This window comes from Eutrigla gurnardus (assembly GCF_963514095.1).
Source record: "Eutrigla gurnardus genome assembly, chromosome: 8".
Lineage (NCBI taxonomy): Eukaryota > Metazoa > Chordata > Actinopteri > Perciformes > Triglidae > Eutrigla > Eutrigla gurnardus.
In genome coordinates, this window is record NC_139922.1 from 26,081,194 (window position 1) to 26,107,853 (window position 26,660).

At 44.7% G+C, this 26,660-nt stretch overlaps 1 protein-coding gene across 2 annotated transcripts in view; it reads left to right on the forward strand.

The window, feature by feature from the left end:
• The first annotated feature begins 1,024 nt into the window (after positions 1 to 1,024).
• The window catches only part of LOC311016646 (prickle-like protein 2), a 38,298-nt gene continuing 12,662 nt past the window's right edge, over positions 1,025 to 26,660 (forward strand). The window contains exon 1 of one of the 2 annotated variants that reach the window (XM_084014490.1): positions 1,025 to 1,223. The gene's annotated coding sequence lies outside the window, so the exon portion shown is untranslated. The remainder of the gene's footprint in view (positions 1,224 to 26,660) is intronic. The other variant, XM_084014491.1, reaches the window with a different exon arrangement.

The window sequence follows — 26,660 nt, forward strand, 5'->3', positions numbered from 1 at the left end:
CATTTCCTTCCTCTTAAAAAATGTCCACATGGTGCCTTTAAGGTCACACATAAACAGCTCCTTGGAAGTCGAGCCGACTACAATGAGTTTTTATCAGTGAAGCACTTTGATTTCATTTCATAACGGCTCTTTGTGTCCATCCAAGCCTTATTTTCCAAAACACAGTCTTCACAGAAAAGCAGAACTTCTGGAAGCTCCCGAACGGCCAGAACAACCTCCTCCCACGCCGCACAAAGGCCCTCATCACGGCAGGCAGAGTACGCAGCGCGGCCTTCGTTACAAGACCACGCGGTGAGCATCTATTTTAGTGCTTTATACCTTTCATTTTCCAGGAGAAATTACCGCAGTTCAGACCTTATTGTACTCAAATCTGGCTGCGGATGATGGAATGAATCATACAGCGCAGTGAGTCACACCTCGTCAAGCGGCCAGGCGATGAATGCCGTGCATTTGCATCGTATGGAAGCAGTCGAAGGAGCTAAATAAGTGACATAGTGTGTTTTTTTCACCTGATCTCCCCAAACCCGGAGCAAAGTATGTCAAGTCCTCCCAGACAATTTTCATCTGCATCTCCTGCAAAAGTGCGTGCATAAATACTCCCGTTATTCTAATCGAGCCCTGTGCCGCCGTGCGATTGGCTGATGGGCTGATGACTCACTTCAACAGGCTGGTGTGGGGCTGGTGAGAACAGGGTGGGTGGATGTGTGGGCTGGTTAAGGTGGTGGTGAAAAGAAGAAATGTAAGAGGGGGGGGGGGGGCTCTACGCTTGTGTGCATTGTTGTTGTCGGAGCACGCTGGTTCTCACACACTAATGCTCAACACTAATACTTGCACAAGGTTCATCTGCACCACTTTCCCCTGCTTCACCCCCCCCCCCCCCCCCCCCCCGTCATGGCTGCCTGTAGCCAGACTTGAGGAGGAGAGAGGGCGAGCGAGAGAGGGGGAGAGAGAGTGGATCACAGAGACTGCAGCCCCCAGCCTTCCCTGTTGCAGCTACAGTACGTGTGAAAGAGGGAGAGGCAGCAGAGGCAGAGCTGCTGTCGTCTCCGAGACTCGGAGGGGAGAGAGAGATAGAGAGAGGCAGGGAGGGAGGGAGAGAGAGAGAGAGAGCGCTGTGAGCAGACGCCGGGCAGTCCTCTGGTATGTGTCCAGTGTGACTCCAGTCCAGACCAGTACAGTCCACCAGTCCAGACCGCCACCAGGACTCTGACACGCAGGAACAGGTGAGTCTCAAACCGCGTCGACGTGTCGGGAAAACAGTGTTGATTGGATTCATCACGGAATGCTGAAAGTTCTCCTAAGAAATGGTTGTGTGTGTGATTGAGGTGGGGGCTACATGTGTGTTACTTTGTGTGAAGGCTTGTTTACTGCTTCTGAATGACAAGTGAAGAAGACCACAGGGACTCGGGGGTCTGATCCCCCCCCCCCATGTGGAAGTCCATGTGTACCTGGAGGAGAGAGGAAGTGGGTGGAGTGGGAAGCGTTTCAGCTGTTAATCTCTCACTTGTTTGGAAACAGAAAGAGGAAAAAAAAAAAAGAAGAAAAACACGGCACCATCTCGACGCTGTGCTCGAGGCGGACCTCGGTATTTGAAGGAATGCAGCTTGTGCACACATCTCGGGGTTTTAGCGTGGCGTTTATCGACAGCTGTCGGGGTAAAAAATCTGCAGCTGTTTACATGTCGAGATGCACACTTGTTTTTCTTGAGCTTTGGCGTCAGCCTTTTGTCTGAGCTGCGCAGGAGAACGACGGCATCCAGCGTCTGACAGGATGCACAAGATTGAGTCAATACTCCCAGATCAAAGTCTAATCCATTACATCATTCTCCAGGCAGAGCTGAGCCAGAGATGCATCTGATGAGGCAGATTACAGAATTCATTCTGATGTGCATTAAGGAGAGTGTGTTCCTAATGTGGTGTGTGAAGTACATTTATCTCGTCCACGTCTAAAAGTGCCGATTCTAATTAAAACTTCATTGTCTTTATTCTCACATCGAAGCAAACATGCAGAACTCGGCACATTCCCCCTCCTCCATGTTAGACACTTGTCGCTTGCACGGGGCGTCGCGGCAAAATGTCATTTGTGAGCGTGTGTGTGTGTGTGTGTGTGTGTGTGTGTGGGGGGGGGGTTTAACCCCAGGGGAATCAGCAGGTCGGTCCGGTGGGGGATTTCCTCCGGTGCACCACTTGTTGAATCAAAGTTTCACCCGTCGAAGTGAGTCTTAATGTGCCGTGACTTCCTTGGAGTCGCTGTGATTTGTGGAGAAACGCAAGGCTTTGAACGGGGGCCGATGAGATTTCACAGAGACGTTTGTCAGCATCTGGACGGGTTGAACCCCCCCGGGGCGTGACCGTGATCCGAGCCGCCGTTGACAGTGAAAAATGCCCCTCTTGCTGTTGTTTGCCTCCGACTGTCAATCTGTCACCGACTGTGATGTTGAGGAATAAGACCCGGTTCCCCAGTGACCTCGTCCCTTTATCACCCATCCCTCAATATCTATCCATCTATCCATCCATCCATCTATCTATCCATCCATCTATCTATCCATCTATCCATCTATCCATCTATCCATCTATCTATCTATCTATCTATCTATCTATCTATCTATCTATCTATCTATCTATCCCTCCATCATCCATCCATCCATCCACCCATCATCCATCCACCCATAATCCATCCACCCATCTATCTATCATCCATCCATCATCCATCCATCATCCCCCCATCCACCCATCCCTCAATATCTATCTATCTATCTATCTATCTATCTATCTATCTATCTATCTATCTATCTATCTATCTATCTATCTATCTATCTATCTATCTATCTATCTATCTATCCCTCCATCATCCATCCATCCATCCACCCATCATCCATCCACCCATAATCCATCCACCCATCTATCCATCATCCATCCATTCATCCACCCATCCCTCTCTATCCATCATCCCTCCATCCATCCCTCCATCATCCATCCACCCATCCCTCCATCCATCCCTCCATCATCCATCCACCCATCCCTCCATCCATCCCTCCATCATCCATCCATCCATCCCTCCATCCATCCCTCCAACATCCATCCACCCATCCATCCCTCCATCATCCATCCACCCATCCATCCATCCATCCATCCCTCCATCCCTCCATCCATCCATCCATCCATCCATCCCTCCATCCCTCCATCCCTCCATCCCTCCATCCATCCATCCATCATCCCTCCCTCCATCATCCATCCACCCATCCATCCATCCCTCCATCCCGCCATCCCTCCATCCATCCATCATCCCTCCATCCATCCATCCATCCATCTATCCATCCATCATCCCTCCATCATCCCTCCATCCATCATCCATCCATCCATCCATCCATCATCCCTCCATCATCCCTCCATCCATCCATCCCTCCATCATCCCTCCATCCATCCATCCCTCCCTCCATCATCCCTCCATCCCTCCATCCATCCATCCCTCCCTCCATCATCCCTCCATCCCTCCATCCATCCCTCCCTCCATCATCCCTCCATCCATCCATCCCTCCCTCCATCATCCCTCCATCCCTCCATCCATCCCTCCCTCCATCATCCCTCCATCCATCCATCCCTCCCTCCATCATCCCTCCATCCCTCCATCCATCCATCCCTCCCTCCATCATCCCTCCATCCCTCCATCCATCCCTCCCTCCATCCATCATCCATCCATCCATCCATCCATCATCCCTCCATCCATCCATCATCCCTCCATCCATCACCCATCACCCATCATCCATCCATCCATCATCCCTCCATTCATCCATCCATCCATCCATCATCCCTCCATCCATCATCCATCCACCCATCATCCATCCATCCATCCATCCTTCTCCCATCAGGTTTCAAATGGTTGTGTCTTCACTTCCACCCAGCACCTCCCTCCTCCCCCCCCGCTCTGGTCGCCACAGAAACGGCTGATTCAGGAAGGGTGGGCGGGTGTCTCAGAGCTCTCGCTGCTCTGCCCCATGCGGTGCTTTCACAGTACATTTCTGCTTCTGTGCTGCTTTTATGGCCCCGATATGCTGACAGTTCAGGTGGCTCAGTCAGACGTTACACAATCAGATCGGCAAACACAAAGGTTTGTGTTCTGCTGCCACGACGGACACGTACGGCGTTTGGAGTTCAGTCACAGGGAATCTCTTCTCTGGCGTTTTAATGAGCTGCAACAACGTTATTTGTGATTGTGACGTGAACGTCTCCTAATTAAAGCGTCGGGTTGATCCTGAGAGACTGCAGGCCTAGTTCTCGATGTATATGACTCCCCGGGCCGGAGTCACACTGTGTGTGTTTAGAGACTACACCGAGGTGATTAATAATGTAATATACCATGACAGAGTCATTTAATAATAGATATGCTCTGACCTTTCTCTTACATAAGGTCAATGAAGCAGAATGGTGGAGTGATGGCGTACAGGATTGAAATTAATCGATGGAACTGAGGAGAAAATTCTTAGATAAATAATCCACAAATATATTACAGCAGAAAAAACAAGTGCCACATTTGCTTCTGTAATACCAGTGGCTTTTTTTGTGTTGTGGTTTTTATCCATTTTTTTGTTGCATGCTTTGGATAGCTCCACGGTTGCCATGGTGATAGTTTGTACAGTAGCTTAAAACAGTGCCTCTCAGAAAAAAGCTTCCCTGAACAGGAAAATTAAACCCTGCGTTTGCGCCGCAGTCAATTCCAAGCAGGACCCCCATGAGCTCGTCCTGCTGTGCCTGATTAAATTAAAACGGGACTTTTGTATCCATAGAGGAGGGGGGGCCGGGGAAGACCGGCTCTGTTTGAGTCCTCCCTGAAAAATCCAGCTTTAGATGATTTCTGTGTTCACAGTCACTGTCTTTCCACGGCACACTACCTCAGACACACAAAAAGTTCCACTTAATATTATATGACTATTTATTTTTGTATGAACAGCTGTTGGTATCAACTCTCCATTTGATCTCATCGTTTTTAATGAAAAGATCTCAGAGTGTTTTCAGGTTGGGTTTTTGGTTGTGCCGAACAGAAAGGTGTAAGTGTATGCAGGCTGCAGGGGTTTCTCCACCCTGCAGTGTTCAGCCATTACAGTCGGCGGTGACGCAGCTCCAGACTCACACGGCACACTGCAGACCCGTCACGAGACAAAGCCAGAACACAAGCTGCCTTTTAATACGGCCACGTAGATGAGGAGATGCAGCACGACGGCCATGCGGAAAGACCCCCGAGTGGCTCCACCTGCTACTTTTTTTTAGGACCGCCGTCCCAGGTGCCTCAGGTGGAAGACGTTTAGATCACTTATTCGCCCATTTCATGTGAAAACGTGTGGGAAATGTATGAAGTGGAGGTTACGGATGGCGACAGTCGCTTTAATGGTAAATGTGATATACGGCGGGTCTCACATGACCAGAACTAAACCACAAAGGTAAGTTTGTAAAAGAGCTTCAACACTTCCACGCTGACAAATAATGGTGAAAGGAAAAGGTAGACAAAATAGTGGCTGTGATATCTAATGGGATGTAAAAGTGGCATTGATGAGGAGACATAGATAAATAATAATAAAAGGACCTGAGGTGGGCAGACGTTTGGCCTCCACTCGTTTGGGAACATTCCATCACAAATCCACTCTTTAGATGGGACAGTGGCAGAGCATTAAAACGTTCGGTGATTCCCATTAATGACTACGGGGCCACAGTTTCCTGGACTATAATCAACCTAATTTATAGTAGTTTAGTCAATTCATATTTTTGTATTAAGGATCCGAATCTGCAAAGTAGCCTAACTGGTGACTAATATTGCCAAATAAATGTAGTGAAGTTAAAAAAGTACATTATAAGGATTAGAAGTATACATGTACATACCTTTAAATTGTACTTAAGTACTGGAGAAGCCTGCATGTATATTCCTCCACTGCTGAAGAACAAGTTATTCACAGATGTTTGTTCTCAAAGTGCAACAGTTTGATGCATTTAACTTTAAAATGTACAACGATTACCATGCCTGTACAAATACCTGCAAGTAAGTACACACACACATCTGTAGTGGTTGTAGTCAGTCATTTAAGAAAGTCTGCAGTGAAGTATTAACATGTTTCAGCCCTTTTTCACAACGTTATTGAAGGTTTGAGTTATTAGAACCTCAAGTACAAGACAAAAGGTGCAAATTTAATTTTTAATTTAATTCGTGAACGTGTAATACCAACAGGTGCCCATAGAAGTAGCATCATAAAAGCATTTGAGCATTAAAAGGTTACAATCTAATTATGCAAAAAGCCACAGTATAAAGTGCAAAGACAGGATTGGAAGATGTAATCGCTCTCATTCACTCATCTTAATACAAGGAGAAATGTTAGATCATAAGTTACTATTATATCATTAGTTGGTGCATCGTACAACTGATCAAAGCAGTTCACTGCAAGCATCTTAAATGGTTATACAATGGTGGAGTAATCAAATGTATAAATGAAATGTATAACAGCAGCAGTAGCCCTGTGGGTATTTTACAATGAAACATTGACGATTAAAAAAGCAAAACAAAGAAACCTCTCAAGTCGAGCTCCAGGAGCGACAAGTTTAGGGAAGTTTAAGAAGCTGTTTTGATGTCAAACGTACGCAGATAGGTAGGTAGGAGCAGTAAAGCACGCCGGTGGATCACAACGGGCAAAATAAAAGTGTCTGAGAAAGATCGACTGTGAAAGAGCCAAACAGCATCAACCTGATTTACCAGGATAATAAAGAACCACAATCATGCATAATGGAGGGAAAAGCACGCTTAAAGGCATCTAAGTGGGAATGAATCCCCACAAACCACAGAATCCTTCTGCTCCTCATGTCATTTCTAGGAATAAAAGAAGAAGAAGTCTGGTAGAGTGGTGATGTGTTAAAGGTTATTCCTCCAAACATGTCAATGAGCTTCAGCGTTGCATCGGCATCCAAAGTCGTCCAATCGATTAGTTGATGTAATCCACAGATGTGTAAAACTGAGTTGATCCACAAAGAATCACACGAAAGCAACACTTTGAACGTGTTCACAAGTTTCTGAGAAAGAATCGATCCACTAAAGAGATCTTAGTCCACCGAGGCCACAATGATCAGTCGTCTATGATTTAAACAGGAAATCAGGCAGCGTAACTTCTTCTGGAGCCGAGTGCCACACGAGGACGGGCATGTTGGAAAGCCGACGTAGCGCTGGACTAACACAATGTTGGTTCTGGTATTTTAACAATGGACAATAACACAAAACATGCCGACTTATCCTTTAAAATCCACTAATTAAATCCACATCTGTCACAAATCTGCACCTGACTAATAACGTAGAACAAAGACGTTCAAACACTTTATAATTGGTAATCATGTCTACACTTAGAAACAAACACACACCTATTAGCTCACATATAAGTGGCGGCAGATGTTTCTGCTCCGGACCGGGTCGTTCTCGTTAGAGAAGGATACGAGCAGAGGAACCCGGTGCTCATGTAGGGAGATCGTTCTCCTCGCTTTGCTGTGCAGATTAACGAGTATTGAGTGCTTCTTCCTTTATTGACTTGACTCTTTCTGCACTCGCCAGTCGCCAAGATTGATTTTTCCAATAAGTCGGCCCTGCGTTTTTTTTAAAACCGAGTCGTTCTGGTGGATCAGGGTAATGAGGCCGTTGGAGGAATGTCTTAGAAGAAGTCGTCGCCACACGGACTGAATGCAGATCACGTCTTCGGCCGTGGACACGAGGAAAGTGGACGTTTGATGCCACGAGCTAAAAGGAGAATGACTTAGTTCAGACTGCACAGAGAGAAGGAATCCGGTGAATCACGCGCTTCAATGACGATCGATTCCCACGTGGAGCGACAGGTGAACGCTTCCAAGCAGCCGTTACCGTCCGCTTAAAGTGGATCCTGGATGATTCCCCACGGCCCCGCGGCCATCTGATGACTAACGCCCCCGAACACCATATTCACCCCCCTTTAATTGGTTAGAATAAAGCCATTCATTAACTTGCTCATTAGAGCTTATTGTAGTGTCGAGCCCACTGTGACTTGATCTCGGCAAACTTCTGGAAATTGCTCCCAAAGCCGAGTCGAGCTTCCCGTCGAGCGACGTTATCTAACGGCCTGACTCATTCTTGGCCCTTTTAAAAAAGGTTCGGCACCACTTTGGCGTCCGGGGGGGAGATTTCCGCGTTCACCTCTTTGCTCGGGCCAGAAAATTCCCATCTGGACACGTTCTTGTGGCCATCTGCTCATCTGCTCTTTTACTGGCCGGCACCTTGGACGGTGGCGAGGCCTCCAGTTCAAAATGCCACCACACACTCACACACACACACACACACTCATTTTGGATTAAGAAAGGAGGTGAACTAGAGGGGGGGGGGCTACAGAGATTCATAAAGCCATGGGTTTTAAGTCGATCCACCACGGTGCGTTTCTTTAGCCGCTGTGCGTCTCAGCAGTTTCCAGCCAATCTCTGCGTGCTCCACAAAGTGCTGACTGGCTCACGATAGGGATCACTAAGAGAACAATATGTAGTTAATGCTTAGTCAGAGGAAGGCCGTTTCCCCTCAAATTAAAAGTTACACCCAGAAGAGGAGACGAGGAGAGTCGGGGACAAACCCGGAGGCTGCAGGTGCACCGGGCTGGTTTCTGGGCGAGGGAGGCGTAGCGGGAGGGAGGCGTAGCGGGATGAAAAACGCTGTCGTCGGTCGGCGCTCGGTGTCGGTTTTATTTTTGGTGCCAGTTTGATGAAATTTCAACTCGAGGGGAATCATCTACATCTGATGCTGCTGTGCCCCGAGGTTTTAGCGCTCACTCCCCCCTCATACTAATGGCATCATTACTGGGCTTCTGAAACAGCGGTTTCCTGCTCACCAAAATGGGTGCGCATCATCACATTCCCCAAAACACAGAAAAACACATTTTACCGCCTTCAGCTGAAGACATTTACTGCCAAAGTCAGAGTTGTAGTCAAGACCACCTAAACCGAGACCAAGTCATGGTCAAGACCAAGACTTTGACTGCATGGCACGCTGCAGTGGGGACTCAAGCTTTCAAGCTAAAGTAACACATTAGACATGTATTAAAATATGCAAAAATAAATAGAAATGTACAAATTCACTTTGTCTAAAGAGCAATTTACGTTCCTCTCCCTATTGGTTAGCACAAACGGAATGTAACTATTTCTACAACTATCACTGACTGGATCTAATTCTGGTGCCTCGGGCCGCTCCTGACTCACTTATGGTAAAATGCAAACCATGACACTCCTCAAACTGATATGAAAGATCCACATTCTCATAAAAAACACTGACAGAAGAGATTCCTCTGCATTCACCTCTTTCATTGCCATATTAACTGTATATGTGTGTGTATAGAAGTGTATGACACATGTCTTAGACTAAGACTAAGACATAGACTAATGAAAAGGTATGCTAATGACTCTCTTTTCTATGAGCAAACACAATAATGTTTGGTTGTTGTTTTTGGTTATAAATGGGACAATGCAGAGGCATTTTAATGATCTCCCCACCGTTGTGGTCTTGACCAGACTTGACATAAAATCCAGAGTTGTCTATGTCTGTGACCGACATGAAACCAAGTAAAAATGTGGTTGATTGAGAGGCCGAGACCTTTAAAAGCTGGTCCTGACCGGGACCTCAAGAACAAAGAAGGATCTGGAGTATTACAGCACTTCCTTAATACCATTAGTTCTTCACTGTTCTGTCTGACCTATATTCCCCCGTAGCCCCAACCAGATCACAGGGCGGATATGAAAGGATGGAGGAAGCAGCTCAACGTCTGCCAGATAGGCAGAAGGCATCCTTCCAAAAGGAAATCTGAAAAATACACAGTCCCCTATAGCCCACAGACAAGAAAGGGCTGCTGTCGTGTGACTGGAAATCAATCAACCCTTGTTGGCTTTATCCCACTTTTACAGTCCAACGAGATCAGCTGCTCTACCCAACTGCTGAATAAAATGCCAGCTGATGCCTTTCAACTGATAAATTAATCAAGCATACACAGTCTGACAAGAATAAGAATGGGGTGTTTTTACAAGGGCGTATCTGCAGGTTTTGAAAAGTCATGTAACGTTGGGAGGAATTAGAGTTTGTCAGCTCAGTGCCTTCTCTAGATCAGAGCCGACGTTTCAGATGGATAGATGGATGTCATATCATTAGTTGAAGTCACACGTCATATTTTGTTTTCCAGGAAGAAAAAAATGATGAATTTTGATATAAAAGTACAAAGACATTTTTTTATTTGTTCAGCATATATTGTTAAAAATGAGCCAAATATGATGATGTGATCCATTTTTCATTTCAGTTTCTCAAGTTTAATATACCAAACGTCTATGATTGTGAAAAACAAGAAAAGCTTGTGTTTTTACAGCTCGTATGGAAGACATCTTTGCTCTTTATTCCATCCAAAAGGCATTTTACCAATTGGAACGTTGTCCGAGATTGGCAGACCTCAAATCGGTTTCCAGGTCACGGAGAAAGGAAAGGACAAGGACGCATAAATAAGCCGCTGGAAAGAACCCCGATCACCCCGACGCCCTGGATCCGAGTCCAGCAGGGCTCGCTGCTATGTGTGTCACCTCCCCGAGTCACAAAAAGTATCTATAGAAAAATCTCCAGTTTATCTTCTTCACAGTTCAACTCTAATGCTCTAATGATATTCTTCTTACAAACCACTTCATGATTAGGAGGGTATGGCCAGTAAAGAGGTTATAACTATTTATATTCAGTGGAGGAGGGATTAATCAGAGGAGCTTAATTCATTTCCTTTTAGAAAAAAGGGAAATATTATACTTCACTCATGATTATAGTTGACGGTTTCAAGTAGCTATTTAATGCTGACATTACTACTGTAATAAAACATAGTTATGTCGCAATTCAGTTTGTTTGATTCAGTCAGAAAGTAACGTGAAAAACAACAGTGACCGCTTGAGAAGCTGTACTTAACACTAAACGCTAGCTCGCTAACAACTTTAAGTGACAATGCTAGAATGTGGTTTAGCAGCTATAAGGTTTACCATGTTGACCATAATAGCTTAGCATGTTAGCAAGCAGACATTCGCTAATTAGCACTAAATACAAAGCACAGTGGCGGACGACGGATACGTCATTCGTTTTGCAGTTTTTGGTCAGAAACCGAATAAGAAATTTGAACGGCGCGACATGAAGGTTTGCATTGGTGGTTGTTGAGATATTTCACTCAAAATCACAACGTAGGCCTCATGGTGACAAGCAGAAGGAAACATCCTCTGGGAACCATGCATCTCTGTACAACATTTCATTATAATCCATCCAGTAGATGTAGAGATGTTTCTGTCTGCCTGACAAAAAAAGCTTTAAAGGCATTGCTATAAGTCATTGAAATGGATTTAATTCCTACGACGTGTTTTTTTCTAAATGTAAGAAAACCACCACCGCACCTAAAGAGATGATGCCTGCTCGATGCATTAAATCTCACATTCCCCGTGAAGTTGCTCCACAGAAGCGAGATCTTCGGTTTCCCCCTCGCCAGCTCTGCGTCACTCTAAACGTCTCTGACGAAACGAGGATGCGAGCGGAGACGCTAACTGTTACACCTCCTCCCTGAAATCCTTCTAACTGCACTGCTGAACACCTGCCTCTCATCAGCCCCCTCATCAAGCAGAATAAGATCATTGCTAATCCCACTGCAGGGCTCAGCCGTTCCTTCAGGGCTTCCTGGAAGCCGACAGTACCGAGAGGCGCTGACGTCCGACACTCTCCTTACAGGCCTCTACATCAGCCACGTCTTTGGACTCGCATCGTCTTCTGTTTTAATCCCGTTACACGTAAAAACGGTTAGAGAAGATTAAGTACAAGGTTGAGATACGTGTACTTTACTGTATTACTTAACTTTCGGAGGCAAATAATGTACTTTTACTCCGCTGGATTGGACGGATGGATGGATAGATGGATGGATGGATGGATGATAGATGGATAGATGGATGGATGGATGGATGATAGATGGATAGATGGATGGATGGATGGATGGATGGATGGATGATAGATGGATGGATGGATGGATGGATGGATGATAGATGGATAGATGGATAGATGGATGGAGGGATGGATGGATGGATGATGGAGGGATGGATGGATAGATGGATGGATGGATGGATGATAGATGGATGGATGGATGATAGATGGATGGATGGATGGATGGATGGATGGATGATAGATGGATAGATGGATGGATGGATGGATGGATGATAGATAGATAGATAGATAGATAGATGGATGGAGGATGGATGGATGATATATGGATGGATGATAGATGGATAGATAGATGGATGGATGGATGGATGGATGGATGGATGATATATGGATGGATGATAGATGGATAGATGGATGGATGGACGGATGGATGGATGGAGGATGGATGGATGATATATGGATGGATGATAGATGGATAGATAGATGGATGGATGGATGGATGGATGATATATGGATGGATGATAGATGGATAGATGGATGGATGGACGGATGGATGATATATGGATAGATGGATGGAGGATGGATGGATGATAGATGGATAGATGGATGGATGGATGGATGGATGATATATGGATGGATGATAGATGGATAGATGGATGGATGGACGGATGGATGGATAGATAGATAGATGGATGGAGGATGGATGGATGGATGATAGATGGATAGATGGATGATAGATGGATGGATGGATGGATGGATGGATGGATGGATGATAGATGGATGGATGGATAGATGTGATGGATGGATGGATGGATGGATGGATAGATGGATGATAGATGGATGGATGATAGATGGATGGATGGATGGATGATAGATGGATGGATGGATGGATGGATGGATGGATGATAGATGGATGATAGATGGATGATAGATAGATAGATAGATAGATAGATAGATAGATAGATAGATAGATAGATAGATAGATAGATAGATAGATAGATAGATAGATGAATGGATGGATGGATGGATGGATGATAGACGGATGGATGGATGGATAGATGGATGGAGTGGATAGATGGATGGATGGATGGATGGATGGATGGATGGATGGATGGATGGATGGATGGATGGATGGATGGATGGATGATAGATGGATAGATGGATGGATGATAGATGGATGGATGGATGATAGATGGATGGATGGATGGATGGATGATAGATGGATAGATGGATGGATGTCAGTCATGGTTATTATTTTTTTTTTAAATGGAAAATTGTTTGATAAATATCAGAGATACCCTTAAATTACAATTTATGAATGAACTTAGCTCTAATGGAGTATTTGTACATTGTTGCATTGGTACTTTTGATCTGAGTTGATTTGAAGTGGAGACCTATGTTGACCTAAATGAGTATTGATCTGATTGTGTTGTTCCATCGATGGCGGATCCTGATGCCCGACTTCACAAAAGGGGGTGTTACAGGTATTAGTCTGGGCCCGTGTCCTCCAGAGGACCACCAGGGGAGATCCGGTAACAAGGAGATAATTGAATTTGAGGTTTCAGTTAATGATTTTCCAACAGAGCGGCGTTCCCCCAACCTTCTCCGAGGCTCGAGGTATCACGACCCGGCCCGGAATCATCCAGTGATGGTTTCAGAGAAGCTAAGTACCTCTCACTCCTTCAACAGGTGTTGGTTTATATCACTTAATAATCCGAAGACATATACGGAGCTTTTTCCATTAGTGTGTCTTCTTACAGGCTTCACTGAACAGATGTTAAATTAGATTTTGTTGCTTTTGGACAAGAGCTCGATTGTTGAAAACCAAGTAGGAGCTAATGAATCTCAGTGAGCTCAGGATACGAGATTAGATCATCACGCAGGAATTCATTAGCCGTATTTAGGTTATTGTGCCTTTAACTGCTAAAGGTTTAATCTTTTAACCAATTCCACTGACATCCAGTGGTGGAGGTACTCAGATGTTTTAGTAGTAAAAGTCCCAATTCCACTAGGTATAAATACTACATTTTACTACAAGGAAAAGTCCTGCATTCAATACTGTAAACCAGTAGAAGGAACTAAAGTATTTGCATCAAAATAAGTACAACAGTATGCAGAATAACCTACTTCAGAATGGTACATATTCAATTATTGGATTATAATTATGGATACACTTCGATGTTGAAGCTTGTTAAAGGGACAGTTCGCTATTCATCAATCTGGATTGTTTTGTTGTGAGTTTCCTAGTTTTATAGATAATATAATTCTCTCTAATATAACGACACTCAAAGTGCCAGAAACATACGCTTGAAAAACTCAGCAGTGGTGTCTCTTTCTAAAAATAACGACCTGGTATTCAGCAGCTTCAGCGGGAACTAGTTTCTTTCTCATGAAACTATGTCCCATGAACATGTGTTTTTACCTGATGACTCCTCTTTAGCGACTCTTTTAGGGACCTTCTAAAGTGACATCGTATGAGGGTATGTGGATTTATAAATGATTTGTCTATCCACCAGGAGGGGCGAGACTGCCTCTCTGTACTGAAATAGATGGTTTGACATCGGGTTGCTCAACATTGTTGCTTCTGTCTGGTATTTGAACGAGTCTGGAGTGAGAGCAGGCTGCCCAGACAGAAAGACATAGAAAATGGGAAAACTTTGAGGCTGATTGGCCTCCATTATAGTTCAGACACTTCTTCCCTCGTCTCCTCGTCTCCTCGCCTCTCATTGTAAGACTTTTTTTCTTTTATCCCTTTTATGTTGCTCCACATAATCTCCATCTCGCCCTCCTTCTCCATTTTCACCAATTCTCAGCCAGGTATCTACCCTCCTATTAAGATGCTTATTATATATTTATTTCTCTTTCCAGTTGGAAGAAGAAGCTCTTATCATAAAAATGAGTGGGTGTCATAATTGTTCCTCTAATCCCACATTGGCTCGCACACACACACACACACACACTCACACACACACACACACACACACACACACACACTCACACACACACACACACTCACACACACACACACACACACACACACACACACTCACACACACACACACACACACACTCACACACACACACACACACACACACACACACACACTCACACACACACACACACACACACACACTCACACACACACACACACTCACACACATCCCCGTAACCCATTTAGGTGCGGCATCTTGTTGTTGCCCTTGAGCTGCACAGACTCACCAGCTAATGGCCACCATGTTTTTGTCATTAGTTAATTATGTTGTGTGATAAAGTCTTTAGCTTTGAGCTGTTAGTCGAATGGCTTTTAATGGTAACGGATCACCACTATTCTTATTTTACATTTATTTAAATCTTTTTTGCACTTGTTGCTTTGTCAGGGTCGCTGGCCAGAGGTCAGAGATGACTGAGGTCAGAGGTTAAAAAAAGTCTCAATCAGAGATAATGACACCCACGGGTCTCTGGGTAATCTTCCTAGCTGTCCAGTATGATTTCCCTCTCAGCCTGTAATTCCAGTTTACCAGCCATGAAAGTGTGATTCATGTGTAACACCAGCGGATCGGAAAAAACATACATCCACAGATTTGTTCCTCCCTGAAATCTTTTTGTCTGGCTTTGACTCCATCTATTGAGATCTGATCGATTCGTCCCATCTCATTGTCTGCTCCTTTTTTTTTTAGCACCATCACAGTCAATCTATGTTTCTTTGTTCGCTCTGGAGCGACTCTGGCGTGAGTCATTACACGTCCCATTGTTGGTTGTGTCGATGCACAAAAGCAAAAAAAAAAAAAAGGGCTACGACAATGATGGAGGATGTCAAATGATTCATCGGTGGCTGTGAAGTTGGGGATGGTAACCAAGTCTACATAGTTGGTGGTGGATTCAACCCGAAGCCTCAGTGCCAAACAGACGTTGTCGTGGTGGATTTCCTGCCGGAGGACCATTTTTTACAGCATCGCCTTCTAACACAGTGATGTATGAGCTTGTTGCTGCAGCGATATTTAAAAGAAAGCTGGAACCTCTTGGGTCTGTTTCTTTCTAAATAGTGTGAATCTTCTCGGTCGTACCACTCGGGCCTCATCACTAAAAACTCGCCGTGGCTCTGCTGTCCAGGACCAGAGAGACACCGACACTAGAAGACGCACAACACTTCACACATGCATGGAGGAGCAGTAAACGCGTCCCAGACAGCAGCATCCGCACATTTGGAGCCTCCGATGGTCTTAAAAGAAAAAACCCATAAAACTTGTGCAGCGAGTTTCCTGCCAGAAAGAGAAATATTATGGAGACGTATAAGATTATTTCTGGAGGGAGCGCTGACGTTGTGAAATTCACACAGAAAAGGGCTTTCTGTACTTCCAATGAGGGTTTATAATTGATCACATTAGGAGTCTGTGGACTCTGCTGGACCACAGACTGTGTGAAAAAAATGTGATGTCATTGCATTGTTTGGCCTTCGCCATCTTTGCAACCAGTGAAGGAAGTCACCATATTTGGACTGTGGAGGAGCGACGGGTGGATCTGACGAACACAAGAGGCACCCTTACTGGATCTGGATCCATCTGGATTCTGATGCGAAGCATGAAAGCTCCAGATCCTCACACATTACTTTAATTGCAGCAAGTGGATGAAAGGAAAAATCATAATTTCAGTCTAATATCCATAGTTTTTGAGCCGTTACGTAACTCAACGTTTACATAATAACCCCTACAGCATGACTCTCCACTGGTTAAACTGCCAGATGACGGGACCTTCCACTCAGCCATAACAACACGCCGTTATGGAATCCGTCCAAGTTAATGGAGCAATCTGACAAACCAAAAAAGCAATTTAGGGGGTTCAAGCCCTCTTTTCCTCGCAGCGCAGAGACATCTTCGGTGGATGCGTCCGACCTCTCGCCGCTACGAAGGCTTTCAGGGTGTTTTTTTCCAGCCTGAGTGTTGTTGCATCACAGGAACATGGCTCAGCTATACATGCTCTCTGCCGTGATGCTTCATGTGAAGAGAGCGGTGGGAGGATGCGTAAGAATGCATAGCAACAGACTCCCTCCTGCACTTTTTCCCTCTCTCTCTCTCTCTCTCTCTCTCACACACACACACACACACACACACAAATAAACACACAAATAAACACACAAATAAACACACGCCTGCACAGATATAGTAACCCTCCCCTCCCCTCCCAACACAAGGCTCTGTGGAATAGTAATGGCCCTCATATTAAAGATTACACCCTCAGGAAAATGATGTACCGCGCAGGAACAGGAATTAGCCTCAGAATCACCAGCTGGGATGGAGGGCGAGCCTCCTCCTCCTCCTAGTCTCAGGTCTGGGAACTGATCCCCCCCTCCCCTGTTTGTGTGGACCACTTCAGGGCTCCCCCCCCCCGTCAGATCGTTCAGGGGATGCGCTTGTGAAAGCACAGGCAGTATCTGAGACGCAGGAAGGCGCTGTGCAGCCGATTGGCCTGTTGAAACCCTGCAAGTCTATTTCAGGCCGTGATGTGATGCCACAGTGATGTGTCCCCGTTAATTACAGCCTTTCAGCTCCTTTTTGCACATCTGTAGGTAAGACTCCCATTTAAGGAACACATCTCCAGCGATTAGCAGAGGGACATGAACTGCAGAGTGTGTGTGTGTGTGTGTGTGTGTGTGTGTGTGTGTGTGTGTGTGTGTGTGTGTGTGTGTGTGTGTGTGTGTGTGTGTGTTTGGTTAATTTTATACTTTTTATTTGTATCCACATGAAACCAGTGCATGAAATGATCCCCGGCTTTCCAATGACAGCGCCGCGGTTTGTTCCCAATAACATGCCGACGTCGTCACCCGCTCCGAGCCTCTCCTCGTATCCGCCCCCGAAAACCCTCGGAGCTTTATTCCGACGGGGTCAACCCCTTTTCAATTAATTTCTTGTTAGTCCTGATCCAAATAAGCCGCGGTAAGAATTTAATCCTCGTAACTGGATTATGAGCCGATCGGCGCTGCGAGAGAGCCGTTTTGTCATTGAAATGAAGGGGGGTGTTACATAACTCTGGATTGACGGCCAATCAGAACCATCGGCTAATGAACAGTTGCGTCATTAAAATCAGAATCTCGAGGATGGTTTTTTTTTGGGAGCTCCTTTCAGGAGATGTAGCGGCATGTTGGCTGTGCCCTTGATAAAGATTTTTCACGCAGACCTTGGAGAGCATTGAACACACACACACACACACACACACACACACACACACACACACATACACCAGCTCGTCTGTGAAGAAACAAGATGGAGGAACGAAGGACACTGAACTTGCTCGAAAGGATTGCATTTTTTAAAATAATGCCTCCACTCCTTCTCTTTTCAGTACGAATCTGAAGAGGAAAAATATTCCATCTTCCATCCAAACGCACACGAAACCACTCTGCATCTGTATTCCTGCATAGAGATGAGAGAATAACACACTTCCTGTCGAAGCCTCCTGTTGCCACGCTGTTATTTTCCCTTCCATATCTGAGAGCTGGGTAAGGGGTTACTATGTTTATGACGCCATGGCGACCGGCTCCCGTGTCATTATCCCGTCCGGAGGCGACTCTGCTCTGTGAGGTCGTTCTCCTGCTCCCGGAGTAAACAGGGTGGAGGTTTGAGGATGGGATGGTGTCTATAAGCGTTCATTATTAACGGGGGAGCTGTGAGCTCGGTGGGGGAGTGGGGGAAAGGCCACGGGTTGACATTTGGGGGCTGTTGTCAGTCCAGCAGGGAGGCTGATGCAGCGGCGTTCGTGGAGCAGTGAGTTACCGTGGCTCTTTGTTGTGGCGCTTTGAATCTGTGAAAACGCATTCAAAAGGTTTGTGAAAGGGCATCGCATTGTGGCAGAACAGCAGAGCCGTTTTCTGTTTCCTCAGGGTCAGACCATTGGCTGTTTAACGGCTCTAAAACATGGTTTTAGGTGACTTTCCTCATTTAATAAGAAAAAACAAAGTGGAAAGTCATCATGGTCCAGCCCCCAACTCAGACTAGTGCTGCTCATGTTCCAGATGTTTTCATGATTTGCCTTTTTTCTCGATCACATAATGTTCACTGTTGCCCATATTTTGTTTTCAGACACAATCCTCCTGTTTATTCTTATTTAAAAGCGTCAGTAATCACTTTGAGCAGGTGATGATTCCATTACACATCACTACGTTAACGCTGACACTGTATATTCTGGACGTATAGAATGGACGGCATTTTATTTAATGGGTTATTTTGCTTGCCAAAAAACATGAAGCTGAAGCATCAACTTTGATTCTAATCATTTTCTGAAGGTTTGAATTGCTTTAGAATATTTGAGGGCAACAGGAGGATTACAGTAACTACATTTGTGTGTCCGTTATTGAACTCACGTCGATCCGAAGCGCTTAGCCCTTTGAGAAGCCGTTTGCAGCAGGACGCCCGTTGAGGTGGAGAGGATGAAACCAGATCTCATCCAAATCTGCCGTCCTGTAAAATTGATGATATCAGTGGATTATGTAAGCAAGCAATGAGATGAGCCAACAAATGAGTTTCACAGTGGAGCCTCTTACCATCCCATTATCAGTTGATGAAGGAAATATTAATAAAGGCATATCACTTTAATCAACTGGGTTTTTTTTGTTCCGTAAAAGCAAAACTATGATCTGATAAATATCTAAATCCTCTTGTTCCACATTTCAAAAACCACTTCCTGGGTTTCGGAGATGAGAGGCACTTGGACGGATCATTAAGACGAGGAGCGCTCCAGGAATGATTCGGGGATGCAGAAAAGGTGCAGCTTTTGAATATTTTTTGAATATTCTTTATTAGAATAACTAAACAGTCAGGATATATGTGGGGCAAACCGTGAGAGGAAAAACATCCATTTTCACAGTCTGTTTATGCTCCTAGTGACATGACACTGAAGCCCCCCCCCCCCCCCCCCCCCCAAAACAAAAATAAATAAATAAATTAGCATTTAACATTTTTCAATGTATGACCTTTATGTACTTTGTCGCATCGTATATGTGCTGCCACCGTTCTCCCAGAGGTGTATGAAGTGTTTGATGTTTTACAACTTTTGCAGAGAGTAAAACTAAACCTCTAGTCCTTTACCATTAGGGCATGTGTTCAACCACTACACACACACACACACACACACACACACACACACAGGAACAAAGTGAGCAGAACATGTATCGAGTACAATCTTCAACCCTCCCACTGTACTTTAATATTTCATGTGCTGAGGCTCTGAACGTGGCAGAGTGCTGCTACAAACAGAGAGGGAGTGGGCAGCGGGATTTAGCCTCTTTCGAGACGTTAGAGTTGCTCTGTGCGCCCGGTAAATACTTAAAAACAGCATTCATAAATCCTGGACCGTTGTTGTTTCCACAACAGGCGAAGGGATGATTAATCGCCGTGTGGCGGAGTAATAATTCCACACAGTGTTTGTTTACAGTGGAATAATTGCCGACAGCACAGAGATTAGCTGACAAGCGAGAACCTGTTGAGACGATTAGTATCCTCTTCTGTTCGGCTTAAACGGGACGCTGGAGAGAACACGTTCCATTAAAACCTCCACGCTGTTTGGGTTGTTTTTAAGACTTTGTCTCATTTAATGATAAATGTGGATTTTTAAAGGAAACTCAACTCTCGCATACCGCAAACCACTTAGTAAGGTTAGGACTGAACCACTTAGTTAGGTTAGGACTGAACCACTTAGTTAGGTTAGGACTGAACCACTTAGTTAGGTTAGGACTGAACCACTTACTCAGGTTAGGACTGAACCACTTAGTTAGGTTAGGACTGAACCACTTAGTTAGGCTAGGACTGAACCACTTAGTTAGGTTAGGACTGAACTACTTAGTTAGGTTAGGACTGAACCACTTAGTTAGGTTAGGACTGAACCACTTAGTTAGGTTAGGACTGAACCACTTAGTTAGGCTAGGACTGAACCACTTAGTTAGGTTAGGACTGAACCACTTACTTAGGTTAGGACTGAACCCCTTAGTTAGGTTAGGACTGAACCACTTAGTTAGGTTAGGACTGAACCACTTAGTTAGGTTAGGACTGAACCACTTAGTAAGGTTAGGACTGAACCACTTAGTTAGGTTAGGACTGAACCACTTAGTTAGGTTAGGACTGAACCACTTAGTTAGGTTAGGACTGAACCACTTAGTTAGGTTAGGACTGAACCACTTACTTAGCTTAGGACTGAACCACTTACTCAGGTTTGGACTGAACCACTTAGTTAGGTTAGGACTGAACCACTTAGTTAGGCTAGGACTGAACCACTTAGTTAGGTTAGGACTGAACCACTTACTTAGCTTAGGACTGAACCCCTTACTTAGGTTAGGACTGAACCCCTTACTTAGGTTAGGACTGAACCACTTAGTAAGGTTAGGACTGAACCACTTACTTAGGTTTGGACTGAACCACTTAGTTAGGTTAGGACTGAACCACTTAGTTAGGTTAGGACTGAACCACTTACTTAGGTTTGGACTGAACCACTTAGTTAGGTTAGGACTGAACCACTTAGTTAGGTTAGGACTGAACCACTTAGTTAGGCTAGGACTGAACCACTTAGTTAGGTTAGGACTGAACCACTTACTTAGGTTAGGACTGAACCCCTTCCTTAGGTTAGGACTGAACCCCTTACTTAGGTTTGGACTGAACCACTTAGTTAGGTTAGGACTGAACCACTTAGTTAGGTTAGGACTGAACCACTTAGTTAGGCTAGGACTGAACCACTTAGTTAGGTTAGGACTGAACCACTTAGTTAGGCTAGGACTGAACCACTTAGTTAGGTTAGGACTGAACCCCTTAGCTAGGTTAGGACTGAACCACTTAGTTAGGTTAGGACTGAACCACTTAGTTAGGTTAGGACTGAACCCCTTAGTTAGGTTAGGACTGAACCACTTAGTTAGGTTAGGACTGAACCACTTAGTTAGGCTAGGACTGAACCCCTTAGTTAGGTTAGGACTGAACCACTTAGTTAGGTTAGGACTGAACCCCTTAGTTAGGTTAGGACTGAACCACTTAGTTAGGTTAGGACTGAACCACTTAGTTAGGCTAGGACTGAACCCCTTAGTTAGGTTAGGACAAAACCACTGGTTGGGTTTAAAATAACTACATGAACTGAGTAAAATGTAAACAAGTAACATAAGTACGTAAAACACTTAACTTCAAAATGACTCAACAACACTTCGGGACACGATCGCCGGTCTCCTGGTTGAAAGTCCTGTTTTTTTTACCCATCTAGCACCACTCCTTCCTACATTGCGTAGGTTTTTATTCTCTCTCCCTAGCTACCCAGTAGGTCTACTAAAGGGTGTCGGGTTACAGATTGCTAGGATTGGACGCCCTGATTGAGAACGGGGCTGAAGCCCAGCGACTGTTACTGTATGGTGCTAACAGATGAGGAGATGAACAGTCGCCCATTGCGTTGGTTTTGCCCCTCGTGAAGAGCCGATAGCTGATCGGCGTTGCTCTCACCGTGAAGAGTTAATAGAGCCTTGGTCAGGCTCTGTGCTTCAGCCGAGCACCTCCTCTCATGTCAGCTTTTTACATAAATAAGAGCTTTCTCTCTCCATCACTCCCTCTTCTTCCCTTCTCTCATGCACACCCACACAGAGCCTGTCAGAGGCACATGAGGATGGGAGGAGGAAGGAGGGAGGTGGGTGAAGCATGACACGTGAAAAGGAAAAAAGCCTCTACAGCCCTCCGTCTATTGTTTCTCTCTCCGTTTCCAGATACCGTACGTATTCACCACGCCGATATCTGCAGCTATTGTGAGTTTACACGCGGAGGCTCTCCTCATTGTTCTCAAAATTACCCAATTACCCAAGATCTTTCTTTTCCTCTGGCACAGAGATGTTGATTAATCTCCGTTAATTTATGTGTAAAGTAAGACACCGCTAATTGGATCCAACTGAAGGAGAGGCATGGTTATTCAGTGATGACTTACGATCTGTAAAGGATGCCTACAGCGAGCATTATATAACCGTGGCGTGCAAGAAAAAGAACACTAAAAGATTCATGATCGCCGACAAAGACGGTGGTCGAAAGAAAATTATATATATATAACCCCAACCTGGCTGACTGCTGCCTCACTGAGGTTCAGTTCTCTTCCAACATTCAATTCACCTGGTTTAAAAAAAGTCATAATAACTGTCATGTTATTCATATATTCATACAACAAAATCTTGATTGTGATTATTTGGGTGGTGCCAAGCATGTATAAGAAGTGGACGTAGTCATGGCGACGTCACCCATTGGGTTTGTGGACTACAGCTTTCAAGTCTCGAGTTCTTGGGGGTTTTTTGCAACCAGTGAAGGAAGTGACCATATTTGGAATGCGGAGGAGCGACGGGTGGATCCGCGGCAGAGCGGCACCCTGAGAGCATCTGTGACGATCTGGCTTCTGTGGCGAAGCTGTGAAAGTACTCTTAGTAGCCGCTTGCCTTTGCATCTTGGTAGCAACCTGTCAATCACAAGGTAGCCCCGCCCCCTAAAGCATACGTTGCTGTATCGTCTATTTGACTCTAAATTACCATCATTCAAGGCTATTTATTAGAGTATATTTATTAACGGACATCATGCTGTATTGAAGTAAGGTGGTCAGGATAGCCCAGGGTGATTCTAGGAACAGAGCTTTCAGGGTGCTGAGCACCCAACGATCCCAACCAAGTTTCCCTTTTTATTCAACAAAAAACTGTACATTTTAACGTTATTTTGCTAAAGCACCGCTCAAAACGCCTATGGGATAGCCCATTGGTCCAGGCACAGTGCCTGAACCAATAAGATACCAGTACCTTAGCCATCTTGGGCAATCAGAGTGCTTGAATTTGATTCAGGGCGGGTCTTGCCCTTGGATTGTACACTGAGATAATCCCAAATGTCCACCTAAATCCGACATGTTGTACCTTTAAACTGGTTTAACTCACACCTGGACCCCGAACGTACGCTGAGTCAGCCTTTTAAGTACAGTTCAATTATTCACCAGAGTGACAAAGACAAAGCCAAACCTGCTTTGACATGAAAGCTTTTACTCACTTGATCAAACAAGCCGCATTAGATTTACTTTATGAGGCCATAAAAAATGTATGCTTATTATTAAATAATACCAAAAATGCATAACTGGCAACAGATGAATGTGTTCAGGCCGCCCCATTCTTGTGAACGTGATATCTCAGGAACTCCTGGAGGGATTATTATTACATCTGGCACAAACTTCCACTTGGACTCGAGGATGAACTGGTTAGAATTTGGTGTTCAGAGGTCAAAGGTCACAGTCAAAACCAAGGCAAGCGTTCAGCCGCGAGCGCAGAATCGATGCCGCCGTTTGTAGCTGTAAATACGTTTTAAAGCATGTTCATTACGTCGATTTCACACTAATGTCTAATAGGATAACAAGATTTATGGAAGTAAACTGCAACAACCACGACACCGTCATCTAGTTAGTGAAGACTTGTTTCAGAGAGAGGATATTATTTCTCTTCAAAAATCTGCTTTTTTCTTTTTCTATTTGAGTCATAGACGAGCCATGTCTCTGATGTCATCCGTGCTAAAGTCATTGTGGTTTAAAGTACGCGTTCAGCAGAGGGTCGTTCACTCCTTCAGGTGATTTCTCTGATTAGTTCCTCCCATCGGTGGAAATATATTGATCGGTCAGAGAGAAACCATCTCTTGGTCCTGCAAGGCACTGCAGACCATAACATACTGTTAATTACAAGTCCCTGAACCCATCACGACATACCTTCAGGGAGCCCAAGAACAAAGTTTAATGCTTTTTTTCTCACATTCTGCCAAAGAAAAAATATTTTAATCTGGTGCATTCAATTAAATTATTTAAATTTGGTCTTTAACGCAATGAGACGGTCCGACTTTCACTATTCAAAAAATAATGGAATAATCAACTCCTAATAAACAGGATGATATATACAATAATAGACCATCAGTCTTCTTCACACACGTCAATGTGGAGCCAATCCAGGAAGGCCAAACAAACATGACAGCTCTCTCCCTCTCTCTCTCTCTCTCTCCCCCCCCCCCCTCTCTCTCTCTCCCTCTCTCTCTCTCTCTCTCTCTCTCTCTCTCTCTCTCTCTCTCCCCCCCCCCCCCCCTCTCTCTCTCTCCCTCTCTCTCTCTCTGTTGCCGGGGAAGAACAGGGATCGGGTTATGACTAATCAGCCTGGCGACTGTGTGTTACGTCAAAAGTCACACACTCATCTTGGCCTTCTGCACCGGCTGAGTGTTCAATCAGAAGTTTGGGTGTAAAAGACGAGTCACTACATCGTCACGCCCCCCCCCCCCCCCCCCCCCCCCATCCCACAGCGTTAACATGAATATCTTCACAATGGTTTTTACTGATAGAGACGTGAGAGGGTTAGAAGGTTTTATTACACACCAACCAACCGGCTACTTTACTTTTAGTGTAGTCATGGTGACATCACCCATTGGTTTGTGGCCTACAGTTTTAATTCTGAGTTCAGCATTTTGGTCACCATCTCGGTTTTTGGCCCTCACCATCTCGCTTTTTGGCCCTCACCATCTCGCTTTTTGGCCCTTACCATCTCAGTTTTTGGCCCTCACCATCTCGGTTTTTGGCCCTCACCATCTCCGTTTTTGGCCCTCACCATCTTTGTGTTCGGCCCTCATCATCTCAGTTTTTGGCCCTCGCCATCAAAAACTCACCTTACTCCACAAAAAAGGGCCTTCCAAAGCTGCCACATACACACATTTATTTTGTGTATGATCTAATTGCATAGAAAAAAGCTCAACAATGCTTTTGCTCATACAGATTGAAACCATTTCTCAACGAACAACGGCCGTGCCTCTGAACCCAAGCAGCTTCTTGCTGCTTACCTCCCAGCTTTTCACACTTCCCCGTATCTGAAGAAAAGCCGGGAGTGCTTCCAGCCTACAAGATACAATTTGTACAGCTAACGTTAACGGAGGACTTTTCAAGCTCTACTCAACAAGAATACATTTCATTTCATTTTCATTTATTTATTTATTGAGTTGGGACAATGCACATTCATCAACATTGATGCCTTAAGCGTCAGTGTAAATGCGCCGGACTTAGCATAACTGCTAAATTTCAGCCGTAGTCCCAAGGCAGGTTCCTAGGTAATAGACACAAAAGACTTTAAAACCTCGCAACGACAAATCATACAACGAACAATTACAAAACAGAACACAGACGGACAATATCAAGGCGAAGCAGACACAGACAGACAAGATAAAACAGACAATTTTAACCCAGTTACAGAACAATAGACCAAAAGCCCCTGGGAACAGGCATCAGATTGAGAACAGTATTTAAGCTATATGGGTACAAGTCTGATTTGTTTTTAACCAATGTTTGAGATTTTTTTTAAAAAGTGAGTAGTTGTCGCAGTTTCTGATGTGTGATGGTAACTTGTTCCAGAGACGACCATTTGACCAAATTTTGTTCTACGCATCATATGATATTTAACCAAAGCAATTATTTCAAGAATAATGCAATCAGGTATTCCCTTCATTATTTGAACCGAGTGATTTCATGCAAATAACCACTACAGATGACGGGTAAAAGGATCATGTTTGACGGTTCTCACTGACTTCAGGACAGTTGAAATTATTTTGAGAAGGTGGTGAATAACATTAGGCCTTGCTGTCAACAGTAGTTCTTAGAAAGAAAATCAGAATCGGCAGTTCAGACCTTTTTAAAGAATTGGCCAAGAAAT